Consider the following 21,609-nt stretch of genomic DNA (forward strand, 5'->3'; position numbering starts at 1 on the left):
AACATATTACTGGGCCCTTCATAAAACACAAAATTAAAATATCCTACGACTATAATATCAATGAGTTACAACTGCAGTCAGTCAGCTCACACAAATACCTACATGCATCAATTTGTGGGAATATGAAGTGGAATTCTCACACAGGCTCATTTGTAGGTAAGCCAGATGGTAGGCTTTTGTCCACTTATAGGAGACTTTGAAAATGAAGGCTGGGTAATTCCAAATCAAATCACGCAGTCATGTCGTCCATCATCTCAGATTTTCATGAAACTTCGCACATTTGCTTATACTTATAACGTAAGAACATATGCAAAATCTTTTTGCTCTCAGGCTAAAACTTTTTTTTATACTGAATTTTAACTGTAGTGATATTCTGATAACTAGAATCTGCAAGAATATCAATGCAAAATGGTACTTATCTACATAAATGCCCATAACTGATGTGTTTATGAAGCTTTTGATTTGGAATTTTTTTGTAAGTTAAGAGAAGCACATGCTTAAAAGACATGTAATTATTTAAGAGGTAACATCACTAACTGTTTCACATCCACCATGCCCAGTGTCTGTGGGCAGCTCATTGCAGACCTCCTTCATGAATCGAAGATACACATGCACATACCACATGGAAATTATTTTGTATTTTGTAATAGGATCTACATCACATATCATCCCTATTTAATCATGTGTCAATGCAAATGTACTGTGATATAGAAATATTTTATAATAACTGAATCATGTTCAATGGATGAATCATGGAGGGAGAAGCCCCTCTGACACGGCAAGTCAAAAATGTACATTTTATGTGAGTAAACAACAGAATGACTTAGACCTACAAAAATATTGCTGTATTACTGTGCTAATTTTAGCCCACATACAGACAAAAGTAAACTCATACGTCTTCATACACTATACATATTACCACCCAACTGTGGCTTGTGTCTATGTGTAGCTCTGCACCTTCCAATGGGTATAAGGGAGTCTGGTTAGGGTAGCTTCTTCTTCTTCTTCTTCTCTCTCTCTCTCTCTCTCTCTCTCCCTCTCTCTCTCTCTCTCTCTCACTCTCTCACTCTCTCTCTTTTTTAAGGATTCCATATCTCAATAGGTAAAAACAGAACGCTTACAGGATTACTTTGCTGTTCATCCATCTGTCTGTCTGTTCAACTGTCAAAAAACTATTTTCCTGAAGAATGGGTAGATGTATCAAATTGAAATGTATGTCATATACTGATGTATCCAATCCCTTGGTGGTGTACAAAATTAAAACTTGTTAATCAAGGTAACTGATAGATATGATCATTTATATCACATACTTTGATACTTGCAATGTCATTTATTAAAACCTAAAGGGTATTTCCCATTTATCTAAGACCATGAAATTTGGCAAGAAGCAAGGCTTCATAGTACAAGTAAAGGAAAAAAATCAGAAAATTTTTAACTTGTAATTGTGTCACATTAATAAATTATTTCTTTTGGTATCTAACTTTGAACTTAACATTCATGAAAGTCTTAGAAGACCCAGGACCAATATCTTGCCAGTATCAATGTCGATAACAGGCAAATATCATCAAGATTCTGGATTCCTGGGATATCCGTCAATTTTCAACCTCATTTTATTCAGCAACCAGTTTCTGCGTTTTACCACACCATCTTCAGGCCCCTGATCGATGTGTAGGAATAATCTACATCGCTTTTGATCAAAACAGGGGCCAGCAATACTAGTATTATTAGATATTTGTTGCAGTGACCACTTCAACCATCGCCTGCCGACTGAAATAAGGTTGCAAATTGATGGCAAATTGATGACTTCCTCTACCAAACAGCCGAGTCCCTCAACCATCGCTAAAAAGATGGACATACAGAGACATTGATTTTATAGTCGTAGAAGACTACATTTTTTCGTTATGTGAAGTGTAAAATTTTACATTTCTAAACATTTAAAGCAAGTTGCCAGTCTTTGCACCATTTTGAAATCTTATAAAGATCTGACTCTATATTTATGCAACGTCTTTCACATAGTACTTCATTACAGATCAGCCATTTTGAAATTTTATAAAGATCTGACTGTATATTTATGCAACTTCTTTCACATAGTACTTCATTACAGATCAGTGCATCATCTGCAAGCAGTCTGAGGTTACTATTAACATTGTCCGCAAGGTCATTAATATACAACACAAACAGCAAGAGTCCCACCACACTTCCCTCGTGCACACCCAAAGTCACTTCTGCAACTGACAATAACCCTCCCTAGAATATAACACACGGTGTCCTTTCTACAACAAAATCCTCAAACCAGTCACAAATTTCGATTGATATCCCATATGATCATGCTTCTTACATTATATGTAGATGTGGTACAGAGTTAAATCTTTTCAGAAATCGAGGAGTACAGTGTATAGCTGACTGCCTTAATACAAAGCTTTCAGCATGTCATGAGAAAAGCACGAGTTGGGATTCACATGATGGATGTTTTCAAAAGCAATGCTGGTTGGCAAGGAATAGGTCATTCTGTTGTAAGATCCTACAGCAAATCAATGTCAAGGATACTGGACAGAAATTTTGTAGATCACTTCTACTAACCTTCTTGTAGACAGGTGTGACTTGTGCATCATTTCAACTACTGGGCACGCTTTTTGTCTGAGTGACATACAATAGTTTATATTTAGAAGACGGCTAACTCAGCCGCAAATTCCGTATAGAATCTGATAGGGATTCCATCAAGGCCTGTAGCTTTGTTCAATTTTAATGATTTCTGCTTCATGGCAAAGAAACTGCTGTGCAAACATTCTTCGTTTGAGAAACAGTCTAGTAACCAAGTATGCAGCAACAAGGAAGGAAAACTTTTATTGAGAGAGTACCCAGGCGTTTAACAAACACCTTTTAAGATAAAGCTACGTCTTGTAATATCTGCTTTTGTGTGAACTATGAACATATTAGAAAAAATTTTGAACTAAAGTATTTGCGACTTAGATTAGGGGAGGCTCATTTGATTCAGCTAAAAGAGCAATAGTTGGTATGGACTGCACTGCCCTCATGCATATCTTAGGTGCTTTTTACTGACATATATATATATATATATATATATATATATATATATATATATATATATATATATATAATAGAAGGAAACATTCCATGAAGGAAAAATATACCTAAAAACAAAGATGATGTGACTTACCAAATGAAAGTGCTGGCAGGTCGACAGACACACAAACAAACACAAACATACACACAAAATTCAAGCTTTCGCAACAAACTGTTGCCTCGTCAGGAAAGAGGGAAGGAGAGGGAAAGACGAAAGGATGTGGGTTTTAAGGGAGAGGGTAAGGAGTCATTCCAGTCCCGGGAGCGGAAAGACTTACCTTATGGGGAAAAAAGGACGGGTATACACTCGCACACACACACATATCCATCCACTCATATACAGACACAAGCATATATATATATATATATATATGACCTAGTAGATAGTGTCGGAAGTTCCATGCAGCTTTTCGCAGATGGTGCTGTAGTATACAGAGAAGTTGCAGCATTAGAAATTTGTAGCGAAATGCAGGAAGATCTGCAGCGGATAGGCACTTGGTGCAGGGAGTGGCAACTGACCCTTAACATAGACAAATGTAATGTACTGTGAATACATAGAAAGAAGGATCCTTTATTGTATGATTATATGATAGCGGAACAAACACTGGTAGCAGTTACTTCTGTAAAATATCTGGGAGTATGCGTGCGGAACGATTTGAAGTGGAATGATCATATAAAATTAATTGTTGGTTAGGCGGGTACCAGGTTGAGATTCATTGGGAGAGTCCTTAGAAAATGTAGTCCATCAACAAAGGAGGTGGCTTACAAAACACTCGTTCGACCTATACTTGAGTATTGCTCATCAGTGTGGGATCAGTACCAGATCGGGTTGACAGAGGAGATAGAGAAGGTCCAAAGAAGAGCGGCGCGTTTCGTCACAGGGTTATTTGGTAACCGTGATAGCGTTACGGAGATGTTTAGCAAACTCAAGTGGCAGACTCTGCAAGAGAGGCACTCTGCATCACGGTGTAGCTTGCTTGCCAGGTTTCGATGAGGGTGCGTTTCTGGATGAGGTATCGAATATATTGCTTCCCCCTACTTATACCTCCCGAGGAGGTCACAAATGTAAAATTAGAGAGATTCAAGCATGCACGGAGGCTTTCAGACAGTCGTTCTTCCCGCGAACCATACGCGACTGGAGAAGAAAAGGGAGTTAATGACAGTGGCATGTAAAGTGCCCTCCGCCACACACCGTTGGGTGGCTTGCGGAGTATAAATGTAGATGTAGATGTCTTAGACCTCTGTCCAGAGCTGACCCAAAACAAAGGCAAGCTAAAGTTTACTAACAGCTATCCACACACTGGATTTGAGCAGAGGCACAGCAGAATTCAGCATTGTGTCATCAAGTTGGAGTCAGCTAATGACAAGCCCTTAACTAAATGATGTCTATATGGCTGGAAAATGCAAACTGACTGCACTGTCTGACTGAACTCGCAGCATTTCCACATTGATATTTTTGTGTAGCCAACAAATGCAGTTGACTGATTTATGAGGTTAAAAGAAATTAAACAGTAAGGCCATCAGAGCATCCTTACTTTAACAGTTAAAGCCTATTGGATTCCATGAGGGGAAAACAGTGGACAGTGAATCTGATCTCTTGTATCATCTGGCATACACAACCAACCATAAAAAAGTAATAAGACCGCAGTGACGTGGAGAAGGTGCGTGGGCCAGAACCAGCCACGGCCCACTGTGGCTACTGCAGCAGCAGGAGGTCAACTTACACCCCTAATGCATATCCCCCAGTCACTGCAAATTACTGGCAAAATGCTTGAGTCATAGAATTGTAAAACAAGGTGACGAGACGACAATGGCAAATATTAAATGAGAAAGTCTTTGGTTGGTTGTTTTGGGGAAGGAGACTAGACAGTTAGGTCATTGGTCTCATCGGATTAGGGTAGGACGGGGAAGGAAGTCAGCCGTGCCCTTTGAAAGGAACCATCCCGGCATTTGCCTGGAGCGATTTAGGGAAATCGCAGAAAACCTAAATCAGGATGGCCGGACGCGGGATTGAACCGTCGTCCTCCCGAATGCGAGTCCAGTGTCTAACCACTGCGCCACCTTTCTCGGCTAATGAGAAAGTCTTTTGTGACAGAGTCATTAGATATAAAGTTCTCAGTTAACTTGCTGCACTGAACTTGGACAAAATGGTAGCCTCCATCGTCAAAAGCTAGGAAATTTATCTCAGTATGATGTGGCAAGTTAACTAAGAACTTTTCAGCAAACTTTTAAATGCCAGTAAATAAACTACCCTGTAGGACAGAAACCAGACCTGCCATCTGGAAGTCATCACCAACCAGAAGAAGCTGTGAGTCACCCAGCTCCATGTTCACCACAAGACAATGATGTTGGGGCATTAACAGCATGTTGAACATTAACAGGATATGGGGCAGCAACAGAGTGTTGTCACGAAGACAACTGGGTGGGTCCTGTCGACTGAGGATGTGACCATGTGTCAACCAGGTATGGCCAGTACAAAGTCAGCGAAGGATAGTAATAATGCCACAGACCCACCAGCCTGGTGCAAGTATTTCAACTGGATGTCTCTTTGGTGACTTGCATGTCACTCAGCCAGCATCTGGCATATCCAGACAGTCTATCAACCAAGAACTAACCAGGCCCAAAGCTGCTAAACTCTGGGTGGGACTGGTGTTTCCATTGTGGTAAAGCCACTAGCAGCGGGTTCATAGTGGTCATCACATAGCGTGACATTCCTCATTCCAAGCCTCCAAAAGCTGAAAACACAGTGGTGACAGCACGCCATATCACAGTATCCTCATCTATGTTTACTTCCATACTCCACAAGCCAACTCTCAGTGTATGGCAGAGGGTACTTGATGTGCCAGAGCCTTTTCTCAATTTTCCTGTTCCACTTGCGAATGGTTCATGGGAAAAACGATTGCTGGTAAGCCCCCATGCGGGCTTGACCCATCTTCATGGACTTTTTGTGAGAAATATCTACGAGGAAGCAATATATTGGTTGATTCTTTAGTGCACTACACCTTAACAGTAAACCACACCGTAATACAGAATGCCTCACTTGCAGTGTCTGTCACTACAGTCGGCTGTGCATCTCTGTAACACTTTTTCAATTACTAAGCGGACTTGTAATGAAACTTCTGAACTTGCTTGGATATTCTCTGTTTCTCCTATCATCATATCTGGTGTTTTTGTTGTTGTTGTTGTTGTTGTTGTTGTGGTCTTCAGTCCTGAGACTGCTTTGATGCAGCTCTCCATGCTACTCTATCCTGTGCAAGTTTCTTCATCTCCCAGTACCTACTGCAACCTACATCCTTCTGAATCTGCTTAGTGTATTGATCTCTTGGTCTCCCTCTACGATTTTTACCCTCCACGCTGCCCTCCAATGCTAAATTTGTGATCCCTTGATGCCTCAGAACATGTCCTACCAACCGATCCCTTCTTCTGGTCAAGTTTTGCCACAAACTTCTCTTCTCCCCGATCCTATTCAATACTTCCTCATTAGTTATGTGATCTACCCATCTAATCTTCAACATTCTTCTGTAGCACCACATTTCGAAAGCTTCTATTCTCTTCCTGTCCAAACTATTTATCGTCCATGTTTCATTTCCATACATGGCTACACTCCATACAAATACTTTGAGAAACGACTTCCTGACACTTAAATCTATACTCGAAGTTAACAAATTTCTCTTCTTCAGAAACGCTTTCCTAGCCATTGCCAGTCTACATTTTCTATCTTCTCTACATCGACCATCATCAGTTATTTTGCTCCCCAAACAGCAAAACTCCTTTGCTACTTTAAGTGTCTCATTTCCTAATCTAATTCCCTCAGCATCACCCGACTTAATTTGACTACATTCCATTATCCTTGTTTTGCTTTTGTTGATGTTCATCTTATACCCTACTTTCAAGACACTGTCCATTCCGTTCAACTGCTCTTCCAAGTCCTTTGCTGTCTCTGATAGAATTACAATGCCATTGGCGAACCTCAAAGTTTTTATTTCTTCTCCATGGATTTTAATTCCTACTCCGAATTTTTCTTTTGTTTCCTTTACTGCTCGCTCAATATACAGATTGAATAGCATCGGGGAGAGGCTACAACCCTGTCTCACTCCCTTCCCAACCACTGCTTCCCTTTCATGCCCCTCGACTATTATAACTGCCATCTGGTTTCTGTACAAATTGTAAATAGCCTTTCGCTCCCTGTATTTTACTCCTGCCACCTTCAGAATTTGAAAGAGAGTGTTCCAGTCAACACTGTAAAAAGCTTTCTCTAAGTCTACAAATGCTAGAAACATAGGTTTGCCTTTCCTTAATCTTTCTTCTAAGATAAGTTGTAAGGTCAGTATTGCCTCATGTGTTCCAATATTTCTACGGAATCCAAACTGATCTTCCCCGATGTCGGCTTCTACCAGTTTTTCCATTCGTCTGTAAAGAATTTGTGTTAGTATTTTGCAGCTGTGACTTATTAAACTGATAGTTCGGTAATTTTCTCATCTGTCAACACCTGCTTTCTTTGGGATTGCAATTATTATATTCTTCTTGAAGTCTGAGGGTATTTCGCCTGTCTCATACATCTTGCTCACCAGATGGTAGAGTTTTGTCAGGATTGGCTCTCCCAAGGCCGTCAGTAGTTCTAATGGAATGTTGTCTACTCCAGGGGTCTTGTTTCGGCTCAGGTCTTTCAGTGCTCTGTCAAACTCTTCACGCAGTATCGTATCTCCCATTTCATCATCATCTACATTCTCTTCCATTTCTATAATATTGTCCTCAAGTACGTCGCCCTTGTATAGACCCTCTATATACTCCTTCCATCTTTCTGATTTCCCTTCTTTGCTTAGAACTGGGTTTCCATCTGAGCTCTTGATATTCATACAAGTGGATCTCTTTTCTCCAAAGGTCTCTTTAATTTTCCTTTAGCCTCTACATCCTTACATTTGTCCCCTAGACATCCCTGCTTAGCCATTTTGCACTTCCTGTCGATCTCATTTTTGAGACGTTTGTATTCCTTTTTGCCTGCTTCATTTACTGCATTTTTATATTTTTTATATTTTCTCCTTTCATCAATTAAATTCAATATTTCTTCTGTTACCCAAGGATTTCTACTAGCCCTCGTCTTTTTACCTACTTGATCCTCTACTGCCCTCAGTACTTCATCCCTCAAAGCTACCCATTCTTCTTCTACTGTACTTCTTTTCCCCATTCCTGTCAATTGTTCCCTTATGCTCTCCCTGAAACTCTTTACAACCTCTGGTTCTTTCCGTTTATCCAGGTCCCATCTCCTTAAATTCCCACCTTTTTGCAGTTTCTTCAATTTTAATCAGCAGTTCATAACCAACAGATTGTGGTCAGAGTCCACATCTGCCCCTGGAGATGTCTTACAATTTAAAACCTGGTTCCTAAATCTCTGTCTTACCATTATATAATCTATCTGATACCTTTTAGTATCTCCGGGATTCTTCCATGTATACAACCTTCTTTTATGATTCTTGAACCAAGTGTTAGCTATGATTAAGTTATGCCCTGTGCAAAATTCTACCAGACGGCTTCCTCTTTCACTTCTTACCCCCAATTCATATTCACCTACTATGTTTCCTTCTCTCCCTTTTCCTACACTCGAATTCCAGTCACCCATGACTATTAAATTTTCGTCTCCCTTCACTACCTGAATAATTTCTTTTATCTCATCATACATTTCATCAATTTCTTCATCATCTGCAGAGCTAGTTGGCATATAAACTTGTACTACTGTAGTAGGCGTGGGCTTTGTGTCTATCTTGGCCACAATAATGCGTTCACTATGCTGTTTGTAGTAGCTTACCCACACTCCTATTTTTTTTATTCATTATTAAACCTACTCCTGCATTACCCCTATTTGATTTTGTATTTATAACCCTGTATTCGCCTGACCAAAAGTCTTGTTCCCCCGGCCACCGAACTTCACTAATTCCTACTATGTCTAACTTTAACCTATCCATTTCCCTTTTTAAATTTTCTAACCTACCTGCCCGATTAAGGGATCTGACATTCCACACTCCGATTCGTAGTTTTCTTTCTCCTGATAACAACATCCTCTTCAGTAGTCCTTGCCCGGAGATCCGAATGGGGGACTATTTTACCTCCGGAATATTTTACCCAAGAGGAAGCCATCATCATTTAACCATACAGTAAAGCTGCATGCCCTCGGGAAAAATTACGGCTGTAGTTTCCCCTTGCTTTCAGCTGTTCGCAGTACCAGCACAGCAAAGCCATTTTGGTTATTGTTACAAGGCCAGATCAGTCAATCATCCAGACTGTTGCCCCTGCAGCTACTGAAAAGGCTGCTGCCCCTCTTCAGGAACCACACGTTTGTCTGGCCCCTCAACAGATACCGCTCCGTTGTGGTTGCACCTACGGTACGGCCATCTGTATCACTGAGGCACGCAAGCCTCCCCACCAACGGCAAGGTCCATGGTTCATGGAGGGATCATATCTGGTACAAATCTCAAACTGACAAGCAATATTGAAGCCCAATCTTGGTACTCTGCTGTGCTAACTTACTTTCCAAGTTTCCCAATGTAAGTTGAGGTACAGAGGAAAACAATCAAGCTCCTAGTATCATGCAGGTCAGTAAGCAGATCTTGTATGATTGAAACCGATGTGTTCTGAGAAGAGCATCGGTTCGAGGTCTGTAGGTTGCTTAAAGAGTCACTGCAGATTACAAAATTTTTATGAGGTGGAGTGCTAAAACAAAGTTTGGTTTGGACAATGGCCACGAATTCTGCTGTAAATTCACTGCACCCATTTGATAGAAAGCACTGTTTGTGAATTCAAGAATGTGTGAAAGCATCGCCAATGTAGTCATCAAGCTACATGTCGTCCGTACAGATGGCTTCTGATACAGGAAATTAGCTTTGAGGAACAAATGCTGGAATGCCAGGGGGCCACTGTCACTTCCACGGGTCCAAGAAACATGTCCAGATATACGTTCAGATGACATCCCAGTGCAGGAGGTGGGGGAGGAGGCTATGAAGATGTCTTAACAATAGTGTTTAATGAAGGAAGGCAGAGGGCAGAGTGAAAAGACTCCACATGAACTGCTCCTAGGATACCAAACCTGGGTCACTTTCGCAAATTGTGAATCCAGTTGCCCAGGAAAAGTATTTGTTGATTCAGCTGTACAGAGTAGCATGAATTGGTAACTGGAGGTGAGTGATCTATAGAGGAGGAATCCCAGTCTCTGTCAGGAGACTGTTCACAGAGTTCGTCCAAAAAGTGCCAGTCGTGAGCCAGATCCTTTGACAATGCACAGCCAGAGCTGTAATGCTGAGGAGGCAAAAACACCCACAATCCAGCTCAGATAGGATGAGGGCTTTCTAAAGATACAAGTGTGTGGAGCAGTCTATACTGCAGGGGGTGTGATCAAGATAGTGTATAGTTCTGAGTTTCAACTGGCACTTCCTTTTAGAGTGGTAAATATGTGGTACCCACTTCAACTAGGCATCAAATAAAAGTCACAAAAAGCGAGATTACTCTATCACACTGAGCAGTTCATTATGAAGCTAAAGTTCTGGATGTAGATGAACAGTTAAACATTGGCATAAGTGCATGCCATATGTTTTGACAGAGAAAAGGGGGATGTCGTTGGTGAGGACCCCGGCTGCACTTTCCTTATGGCATTCAACAGATGGCACACAACAGCACTCTTGGTTGAAGAACTTTAACAAAATACATAAAGTCGTAGACATGTAGGGACAGTGAGACCACAGGATCCACTCTCCCATGGAATCCACAAATCACTAACAGAAAAAGTATCACACCCGCCCCTATTGGACTCCAGTCCTCTCTGTATGAGTGGTATTGTAGAATGCAGCTTCTCAAACATGAAACAACTAACCAGATAGAAAATTCTGGATACAAATCTGGAGAGGGCCACCGAAACCCCATTCATATACAGTGATAATGCCACAATTTGTTGAGGTGTAGCATGTTTGGGCACTGACACAGCGCAGCAGTGTAAAAGTTTCCAAACTCTAGAATTCATTCACCACCGAACAAAACAATCATCACAGAATAGCTGAGGATTCAGAAAGGGCATATGTAGTTTATAGATGATGGACTGTTCACAGTCTGATATCGAAGCTCCAGACTGTGAGCACTTTTGGAGAGCTCATGTGATTTTATCTGTGAAGAGAATATGGTGATTTAGATTGTTTTTGAGGTTATGTACACAGGCAGCACAGATAATTGTTAGTTGAAGCTATCGAACTAGTAAGGAGGTATTCGTGCCTCTCTCAGGTGGCTTTCTACAAGATTCATCTGAAGTGCAATGGTTGTGATGTCACCCTGCAGTGATGTAGTGGATCCAAATGGTGTAACATTGTGGGACTGCCTATCCACAGACCAAGCTACCATAGTCCAAGAGAGACAGTACAAGAGCTTTATAAAGCTGCAAAAGAGTGGTGCAGTTGGTGCCCCAAAAAGTGTCACTGAAGCAGTGCAGAGCATTCTGTTTAGTCTGGCAATTCTGTTTCAGCTCACATACATGAGACAGGCATGTCAGCTTAGCATAATAAACTAGTCCTATGAAGTAGTAGTTTCTTCTATCATAGGTAATTCTTTATGAAAATAATGGTACAGGTATGGGTGTGCACTTCAACAATGACAGAAGTTCATTACACATTTTGCAAGTAGTGAATTTGAAGCCATGGGTGAGGGTACAAGCTTGTTTATAGCATCCTGTAGCTAGTATTCGGCAATATTTACATTCTAAGAACTGTCATAGATGAAGTAGCCACCGCCATAAAGGGAATGTGCGACTGTACAGCAAACAGTCTCTATTAAGTCTGTTAATTGTTATTACGAAAAGGGCTACAATCGAAAAAGAGCCATGTGGGACCCGTTTTCCACGGTGTGGGGAAGACTGTGGTAAGTTTGTACCTGAAAACTGAAGAACCAATGAGATAAAAAATTCCAGATAAAAATTGGGAAGGACATCTCTAACGTCCCACCCAGGCAGAGTAGTAACGGGATGTGCTTTAGAGGCTAGTTGGGCTAGTATTAAGGGAAAGAGAATGAACACTTCGTTGTTGTAGATTGTACCTTGGTTAATATTTGCAACAAATTTGTCTTCATTTTACAGAATGGAAGCATTCTTATTTGTAATAAATCCCAAAGTATGTTAATCGGTCAAAGATTTTATATTCCCATATCCTGCTTTGTTTTTTTACGATATGGAAAGCTGTCACATGGAGAGAACGATCTTCCCTAATTGTTGACACAAATCAGTGGTTTTCAACATAGAGTGTTCTCACGAATTGGTCTACTAGGCTCCACAGAATGAGTTATTTGCACAGTGCACTGCCATGCATCCGAAGAGCATTTAAATCACTGCACAGGAAGTGACTATAAGGTTTGATAGCACACTGATAGACCATTATCTTCACTTCCTCTGGCAGTGTGTTACCTCCGGAAGCCAGAATAAATGCGTCTCTTCTACAACCCTTCGGACCTTACTGGGCACAATGAACACCTTTATGAAATACCCTATAATTCAACACCTGTTTCTAGGAGTAAGGTCACAATGAAAAATTATCCCTTGCTCTATACTGAAGCTCATGTGAAGTGTAATTGCGACTGATATACCACCAAGCCTTTTCCATGAAAACAGGACCAGTGACTGGGAAGGAGATGGTGTTTAGATTAAGGACATCTCGGGATCTTCAGACAATGTTTAACAATTTTCCTTGGGTTTTGCCAGCACAAAGCAGCAGATTGTAATAAAGCCCATTGCTGGAGATTTAATGTACCTCTCACCAAATTTCTGGTGGCTTTTCCCCTGGTCATTACCACTGTCATTCTTCCATTGTTACCACAATGTTCACTGTAGCATGGAAATCTAGAATCCATTTGCTTTGCATATTTCTATTTTCTCATTGAAACTACTGTCATGTTTGTGAATTTCAACAGCTTTTCTGAACAAGCCGGCATTGTAGCTCTTATCGGCAGCAAGAGCCTCCCTGACAGTGAATTTTACTATGTGATCGGCCTTTCGTGGTACCAGCTCCACGACAGCCAATTACTCCACAGGTCCTGCATTTATGTTTCGTGATCCAGTATTGATGGAGTGTCCAATCATTCCAACACAGACATTCCCACATGTACATAATATATGGCATATTCCTGACATTGTATGAGTGGCTCCCTTTTGTCCTTGCCAACCTGCGACACTCTCTGAGCTTCTTGGTTGATTTGTAAATAGTCTTTATGCCGTGTCTGTGCAATATACACCCAATTCTACCTGTCACCCTGAGAATGTATGGCACAAAGGAAGTACCAAGCATTTTTTCTTCTTCTGACAGGTTACTTTGCCGAGTGTTAGGACCTCCACACATGGGAGCGATTCAAAGGTAATTTGTTGCCAATGTAATTTGTAATGGGTTGGCAGTGAAATGCTTCCCATGTAGTTAAACAGGGCTTCGCTAACGGTGCAACTGCAGACTGACTCTACAGTCACTCACTGGCAATGCCCCCCCCCCCCTTTTTTTTGCACAGAACTGCTACGGTCATAAGTGCCCATTCTGTGGCTTAGGGAAGGGTAATAAACCAAATGTTAAATCAGCAGCAATGGGAGTGAAACTCAAGAAGCGAGATAAATTAAAAACGGAAGGAAATCTTAGAAAACTACTACTGAAGGGCAGGTTGATTTCCCCAAAATAGAGCTTCAAATGACCGATGTCATCTCACTGGCACTGATAAACTCGAGGACGTGATCGGCTGAGAGCGTGTCATCTGCTAAAAAGTAGGATATATCAGGCGACAGCCGTAAACAGGTGCATAGTAGATTGAAATAGGGGCACTGAAGTAAAAGGTGTCTCACCGTCCACAGTTGAGAGCAGCGGGGACAAAGCGGAGGAGGATCGCCACTTAAAAGATGTCGATGGCTAAAAAGACAGTGCCCTATCCAGAGTCTAGTTAAAATTACCTCCTCTCGATGATGAGGTCGGGAGGAAGAGGTCCAAGCACAGGGAAGTGGTTTTATGTCCCACAATTATCATCAGAAAGGGTAGACCAATGTGTGTGCCATTAAAAGAGCAACACGGCGAGATAAAACGCTCTGTAGATCGGCTAATAGAACCATGCGAACAGCTGACCAAGGAAGAGAGACTGCAGCCTTGGCCGCTTATCGGCTGACCCGTTTCCGCGGATACCAACGTCCCTTGGAATCCAGAGGAATGGCACAGAGATGTCCCCCAAGCCCCCAAGTAGAGCAAATGGAGGCAGTCCTGAATCCAGTGGACCAGAGGGTGGACAGGATAAACAGCTTGGAGGTTGAGGAGAGAGCTGAGCAAATCCGAGCATATAATATACTGTAGCTGCTTATGGCGACGGATGTATTGGATAACCTGGGGAACAGCGTAAAGCTCCGCAGTAAAAATCAAACACTGGTCGGGGCGTTAAAATCTATTAGGGGTGTCACCAACAATATAGGCTCTTCCAACACCAATTGTGGTTTTTGAGCTGCCAGTGTAAATAAATGTGGCATCCTCCATTTGTGCATATAGAGCAGCAAATGCCCGACAATAAACTATGGGGCGGGGGGTTACTATCCTTGGAAAGCTGACAAAGATCCTGGAGCAGGCAGGTCTGGGGATGAAACCAAGCTGATGCGGTACCCCCATTTGTCAAGAAAGTTTTAGGAGAGTGAATGGAAAGAGAATGTAGCAGTTGACGGAAGCAGACTACCAGTGGTAGTAGAAAGGAAGGGCAGCCTGCCTACCCTAAATCCAAAGAGGCGCCGAAAAAAAGGGCATGGGTTGGATGAGCAGGCATGGAAGACAGATGACTAGCTTAACGACTCAGGTCAGCTCGCCGATTGGACAGCAAAGGTTCAGCAGTCTCAGCGTAAAGGCTCTCCATGGGGCCGGTGTAGAAAGCTCCAGATGCTAAACGCAATCCACAGTGGTGGAAAGAGTCGAGACGCCGAAGAACAGATGGCCATGCAGAGGAGTAAACTATCCTTCCATAGCCCAATTTCAAAAGCACTAAGGCGCTATACAGGCAGAGGAGGACCACTCAGCCTGCTCCCTAGGAGGTGCCACTCAGAACACGGTGGGTGTTGAAGGATTGCAGACAGCGAGCCAAAAGATATGCAACATGGGAAGACCAGCACAGTTTTCTGTCAAATGTACATCCCAAGAATTTGGTGACATCCACGAGCGGAAGGTTGACGGGGCCTAGATGTAGAGAAGGCAAAGGAAACTCCATACAATGCCAAAATTTACACGCAGTCTTACTGGGAGAAAAGCAGAAGCCAGTTTCAATGCTCTATGAGTGGAGATGATCGAGACATCCTTGAAGATATCGTTCAAGAAGGCTGGTCTGTTGAGAGCTGTAGTAGATCACAAAATCGTCTACAAAGAGGGAGCCTGAGACATCAGGAAGGAGACAATCCATAATTGGAACTATATCGATGGCAAACAGTACAACACTTAGCACGGAGCCCTGGGGCACACTGTTTTCCTGGGAGAAAGTACGGGAGAGAGTAGTGTACACCCGCACCTTTAATGTGCGCTCTGTCATAAATTCATGAATAAAAAGGGGTAGCCAACCTCAAAAGCCCCAAGAGAACAGTGTGTGGATGCCTGTCCTCCAATATGTATTGCATTCTCTCTCCAGATCAAAAAATATTGTTACCGTTTGGCGTTTCCTGAGAAAATTGTTTATGATATAAGTGGAGGGAGCAACAAGATGGCCAACTGCAGAACGATGCTTTCAGAAACGGCATTGGGCAGGTGTTCCAAAGGTTTCAGGACTCCAGCCACCAGCCTAAAATGGCAATTCACCATATGCTCCAAAACTTTACATACACTACTCGTGACAGATATGGGGCGATAGCTAGGGGGGAGATATTTGTCCTTTCCAGGTTTCGGAAGAGGAATGAAGATAGCTTCCCACCATCTTCTGGGAAAAGTACTGTTGGTCCAAATTCAGTTATAAAGGCAAAGGAGATAATGCAGATTACGGTAAGATAAATGCAACAACATTTGGATGTGGATGCCATCCGGCCCTAGGGCAGAAGAGTGAGAGGAAGAGAGTGCATGTTGGAGTTCTCACATAGAGAAAAAAGTATTACAGCTTTTAGGATTTTGAGAGGAGAAAGCAAGAGGTCCCGCTTCTGCTGCTCGTTTCTTTGGGAGAAAGGCTGGCAGGTAATTTGAAGAGCTCGAAATCACAGCAAAGTGTTGACCCAATCAGTTAGAAACTGCGACTGGGTCCACTAAGGTATCATGCGCGACAGGTAGCCCAGAGAGCGGGGAAAAACTAGATGTGCTGGATAACTGTCTACTTCGACTCCAAACTACAGACGAGGGAGTGAAGGTGTTAAAGGAGCTGGAAAAAATGTCCCAGCTTGCCTTCTTGCTATCACGGATGATGCGACGGCATCGCGCATGTCACTGCTTATAGCGGATAAAGTTGTCCACCGTAGGATGGTGGCAGAAAACACAAGAGCATGTCTCCGCTCGTGTATTGCATCATGGCAGGTCTTGTTCCACCAAGGAACTGGGGGTTGCCGGAGCAGTGGGGAGGTACGAGGTACTGAATGGGTTTAACATTAGCAAAGAATGGAGCGAGATATATGGGTACATATGTATGTGATAACATGTCAAAGCATCTTAATCATTGGTAATATAGTGGATTTTGGGAGTACATAAAGAATTTTCAGTTGGATACCTACTGCTACATCACTAAAAATTTTTGAAGACACTCTTCAAAATGATGTATCAGTTATAATAAAATTAGCACTATAACACTATAATGATTCACAAATTTAACTCATTCCATTTTATTATTATTTTGACTCCCCACACCCAAGGGATTTCTCTTCACAAGATCCATTAAATACTGCAGAAAGCACTAAAGCTTTAATCATAGTGTGGACAGTAAGCTTATTAATTCATCAACAAGTTTTTTTATATAGGCTACAAACATTTTGGACTATTTTCTACATAAGAAACATTCTGACCATGTTTTGAAGTTTTAAGCAGCAGACCTATACGCATAGCCCAGGGCTATTAGTCCATTATATGTGCTTAATACAAGAGGAACTCTTGATAATGGTAAAGTAGGGGCCAAAACAACTCTTGTAAATTACTCAATTTCATGCACATCTCTTGGGAAAAACAACCCACATGGACAAGCAAAGATCTAATAAACAATACTGCAGATCTTTTGCCTACATTTTTCAAAGCAGGTTCCTCGATGAATTGATTTCCACAAATTGTGTCACATAAAACCTTGGAAAAGAGCCACTTTAGTGATTTTCTATGGTTTTTCATATATTTTACATGTAATACATTTTGTGAATACACCACACTTATGAGGGATCGTTATGGTGCTCAGCATGTCATGCATCACCTCCATACTTTATGTCTGTTAAACTTCACATTAGGATGTATCATACACTCAAAACACCCAACAAACTTTCAAAAAACACCCAACAACTTCCCTGACACCAATATTCATCACATGGGTGCACCATCTCAAGTGCAACAAAACACCCTCTTCTCAAAAACCAACTTTCAAGCACAGTGCCAATATATGACATCACATGATTCAACTCCATTATGTCAGGGTGAAAGCCAATGCCCAGCAACCCCCTGAATGTCACCTATGTCTTTAATCACAGAAATGTGGCAGGATGTTTGTATATCAACATTAGTTACAAAACACTCAAGGGATTGCAATACACATTTTTTTAATTTTGTACAACATATACAGTCAACAAATAAATGGGTTTTTACAGTTGTTACAAATTCTAGACGAACTTGGAAAAGAGATTTAATCAGCAAGTTATGGAGGGTAATTGCAAGCACCAATGTTATGCGGTATTATTGAGACTGGTAACCTACATGGAGGGAATAAACAGCTCCCCCTCCCCCCTGGGCCATAGCAGAGTACCGTACCGTGGATACTCAGATCTAACCAATTCATAGGCTTCCCTCCTTCTTTTTCCTAACCATCATCATGTTATTCTGGATTTGCAATATTCGTAGTAGAGGGTGGCTGGATACCTTCCCATGTGAAAGTGCGCAAACATTTTCAAAATGTTTGTGAATCATGTAACTGGGGTCAAAGATGGGTACCAGCCAAGTTTTCTGCCAATCAAATGTGGTAAACTGCCTAAAAACCACATACAGAACACTGGCCCTCATCATTAATCCACAGGGTGGATTCAATCTGGCACCGTCGCATCTCCCTGTGCTGCAGCCGCTGGGCAAGTAGTTCCTTGGCTTCCATTAGTCAACATATTCCTTTTGTTGTTCTTTACTTATCAGTATAATCCTTTTCTACCCAATGGCTGAATCTGCTATCTTACTTCCATTTCTCTTACCAGGCATTCACCATGAAAGAGCTTTGAAGTAAAACTGTACAAACTGGTCATATCATCACTGTAAATTCTACAGCAGTGATCTATTCTCTTAACAAACATTTCTACCAAGTTCAATCTAAATCATTCAACTTAGCAAAATTTGTTTGCTTCACTTTGTTTTCTCAGCTTGTTACAATTACAAGAACAATATTTTATTTTTATAATTTATTAGCGAACCTAGCAATGCTTTGCAATTTCTTAGTGTAGATGGTAAATGGATATGTCTTAATCACTTTCTGCTCCCTCTCTCTGTCCATCTCTTTCTCCCCCTCTCTATGGCCATTTCATCCCCAAACCTCTTTCTTCAATCCTTTATGTTCCTTCTTCTCTAACCTTAAGCCTTGTGTGTTACTGCAAACGAAACTTCAATTTGGAACTGAAGTCACTTAAAATGGATGGGTAAATCAGCTGGGATCACTGGTATATGGAGTATGAAAAAGATCTCTGCAGTGTTGGATCTGTGAGGATAATAGCTTCAGTTACAGTATTTTGCACAGTTCTAATCTGTGAATGGGTAGGTTTACAAAGTTAGCCATAAATGCACCTTTCCTGTTTTCAGTCGAACTGACTAGAGAAACAAGAGAAAATAGCACACTGTTGTCTATACAATTTTTGTGTTAAATTATGTAAAAGGAGAAAGAACATATATGGGTGAAGCATGTTGTCTAATGGTTGTCGTAGTTAAAACTGACTGTGAGAAAGAAAACAAAACTACATTTTCACAGCACGGCATAGCACATTCTTTCTCACATTCAGTCTTAGCAGAAAACCTACATTGTTGTTTAAAAAATATATATAGTCTATGTCCGTCTGAATGTTTATTTGAGCACCATAATGCGTAAAAATTTAAAGTAAATCAGCCAATAATTTTTCATGATTTTTGTTAACAATATTCCCTGTATAAGTATTACATATATATTTAAAAATGTGTATGTCTATGTCTGTCTGATGTTCATCTGAAGTAATTCGGTCAAGAAGTACTCAACATTTTTGGAAACAGACTTAACCCTTTATATTAAAAAACACACAGAATATGTCTATACAAATGTGTATTAGGGCATCACGTAAACACTTTGAGTTTTCGATAACAAGGATTTGTCTTTCTATAGTAGTATAGGTAATAGCATTTTGGTGATGCGTACAGACGGACATAGACTATATATATTTTTTAAACAACAATGTAGGTTTTCTGCTAAGACTGAATGTGAGAAAGAATGTGCTATGCCGTGCTGTGAAAATGTAGAATTTTGGCTAGTGTTACCTGATGTCTACATTCACGCAGCATTTAACGCTCGTTTCATTACAGAAATGAAAACTACTAGATACATTCAGAAAAACTGTATTAGATACTACACGAGTCCTTGATCAATATTTAAGTGAACATTATGCATGTATATCACACATAAGCTATGACAGGTTATATAGGAATGTTTGATATCAGTCATTGGCTTTGACCAGTGACATAGGGAACATGCAACAAACGCCGTACAAACAATATGGTGATTATAATGTGATGTTATTGACTTTATGACGAGAAATAAGCTACAGATCAGTTTGTCAACATACCCCCATGCTTATTTTTTTAAACATCAGATTCATTGGCTTTGCCAACTTCCAACTAAACTGTTACACTCACACACTGACTACTTGCACATAGGCCTATTTCATTACCATTAAGGTATGTTTTCAGTTGACTTGTCCATAACAGCAGGTATTCTGTCTAGAGTATGAATGTTTGTTTATTTTATACTGCAATTTTTATGTTATAGGTAGAGTACTCAAAACTTGAAATTAGAATAGGCTAATCGAAAAGAAACAGCAAAGCTTACGAAAAAAGAAAAACGACTACTGCTACGTATATACTTGGAACAATTTGCAGTTATAAAGATTGTTGGAGTTGCCTAAAATGCAACGATGGATAAAATACCTGGTTACCACCACACAAACATGTGTGTCTCTTGGAGACACTCTATCACTTAAAATTCACCTGTTTTCATTAACCTCTTTTTTCCCTCACGGGAATTGATGGTAAATAAAAGCATAAATCTTTGCCATAAATTTGATTAAAAAGCAGTTAAATTAGGATATAATTAATTTTTCATCTTTATTTCCCTGTTCCTCTGGAATGATCCAAAAATCAGTTCGGCATATTATTTTTACCACGATCATATTATTGGTAATTTTGTTGTACAGAGTGTCAGTTGTAGTTAGTGTTGCATGTTCCATAGATCATTTTGCATGATAAGATCGTAATGATTTGGTATGAGTAATTTTACAGTCACAATAATTTACAGAAAAAAGCGTTCTGTTACATTCTGATAGATCATGTGTGTTCGCACAGTAATTTGACACTTCATAATGTCTTGCTATTGTAGGCCTAGCTCAAGTTCTAGAATTATTATAAATCCCATGTACAAGTGGAGGTTTGCTGGCAGTGTTCGCATTTCCGAAAACGTTTTCATTCACGACGGAAGATGGTTACAACACTTTTTCGATTATGCAAATTTCTCCAAATAAGTGCGATGTGTTTTCCTTCGATGTGCGCAAAACTTTTATGATGTACGGGAAGAGGGAACTGTTGAACGGAAGAAACTTCTAATCCACAACAAATTTACCTAATCCACAACAAATTTACCGACAATGTTTGTGCCTGAAAACTTTACAATTCCCGCACAATGTCACTGCATAATAAACACACCCCTTCTTTACAGGGAATAAATTAATTTCGTCTCCGTCTTCTATTTTTAAAACAGTATTCAGCACACTGCTTTGACACTGTCACATAACGCTGACAATTTATTGTGTATGTACAGCATTAAACAGAACTCAGCGTAACGCAAAAGTTCTAAACTATTCTAAACATATCAGTTAACAAAAAAGTTTAGGCAAGCTATTGTGCGTAGGCATATACAGAAAATACATATACCTCGTGTTTTATCCAACTGTAGAAGACGTCTTTTAACAACGTTATCAGTGATCTCACCACACCTAACTATGACTATTACTCACAGCGTGACAATCGCGAATTTACGATATTTCGTTCATGTTTTGGTAATTATCACATAAGTGCGGACGTCCCCGAAGTGGCCATTACCAAAGCTATTAATATTCTCCTAACCACTAGTCCTACA

The 21,609-nt window shown here is 40.7% G+C and overlaps 1 protein-coding gene across 2 annotated transcripts in view; it reads right to left on the reverse strand.

The window, feature by feature from the left end:
• The window catches only part of LOC126088545 (optineurin), a 140,212-nt gene extending 118,641 nt beyond the window's left edge, over positions 1-21,571 (reverse strand). Inside the window, exon 1 of one of the 2 annotated variants that reach the window (XM_049906724.1) lies at positions 21,405-21,571. The gene's annotated coding sequence lies outside the window, so the exon portion shown is untranslated. The remainder of the gene's footprint in view (positions 1-21,404) is intronic. The other variant, XM_049906723.1, reaches the window with a different exon arrangement.
• Positions 21,572-21,609: the final 38 nt, after the last annotated feature.

This window comes from Schistocerca cancellata, chromosome 6, assembly GCF_023864275.1.
Source record: "Schistocerca cancellata isolate TAMUIC-IGC-003103 chromosome 6, iqSchCanc2.1, whole genome shotgun sequence".
NCBI lineage: Eukaryota > Metazoa > Arthropoda > Insecta > Orthoptera > Acrididae > Schistocerca > Schistocerca cancellata.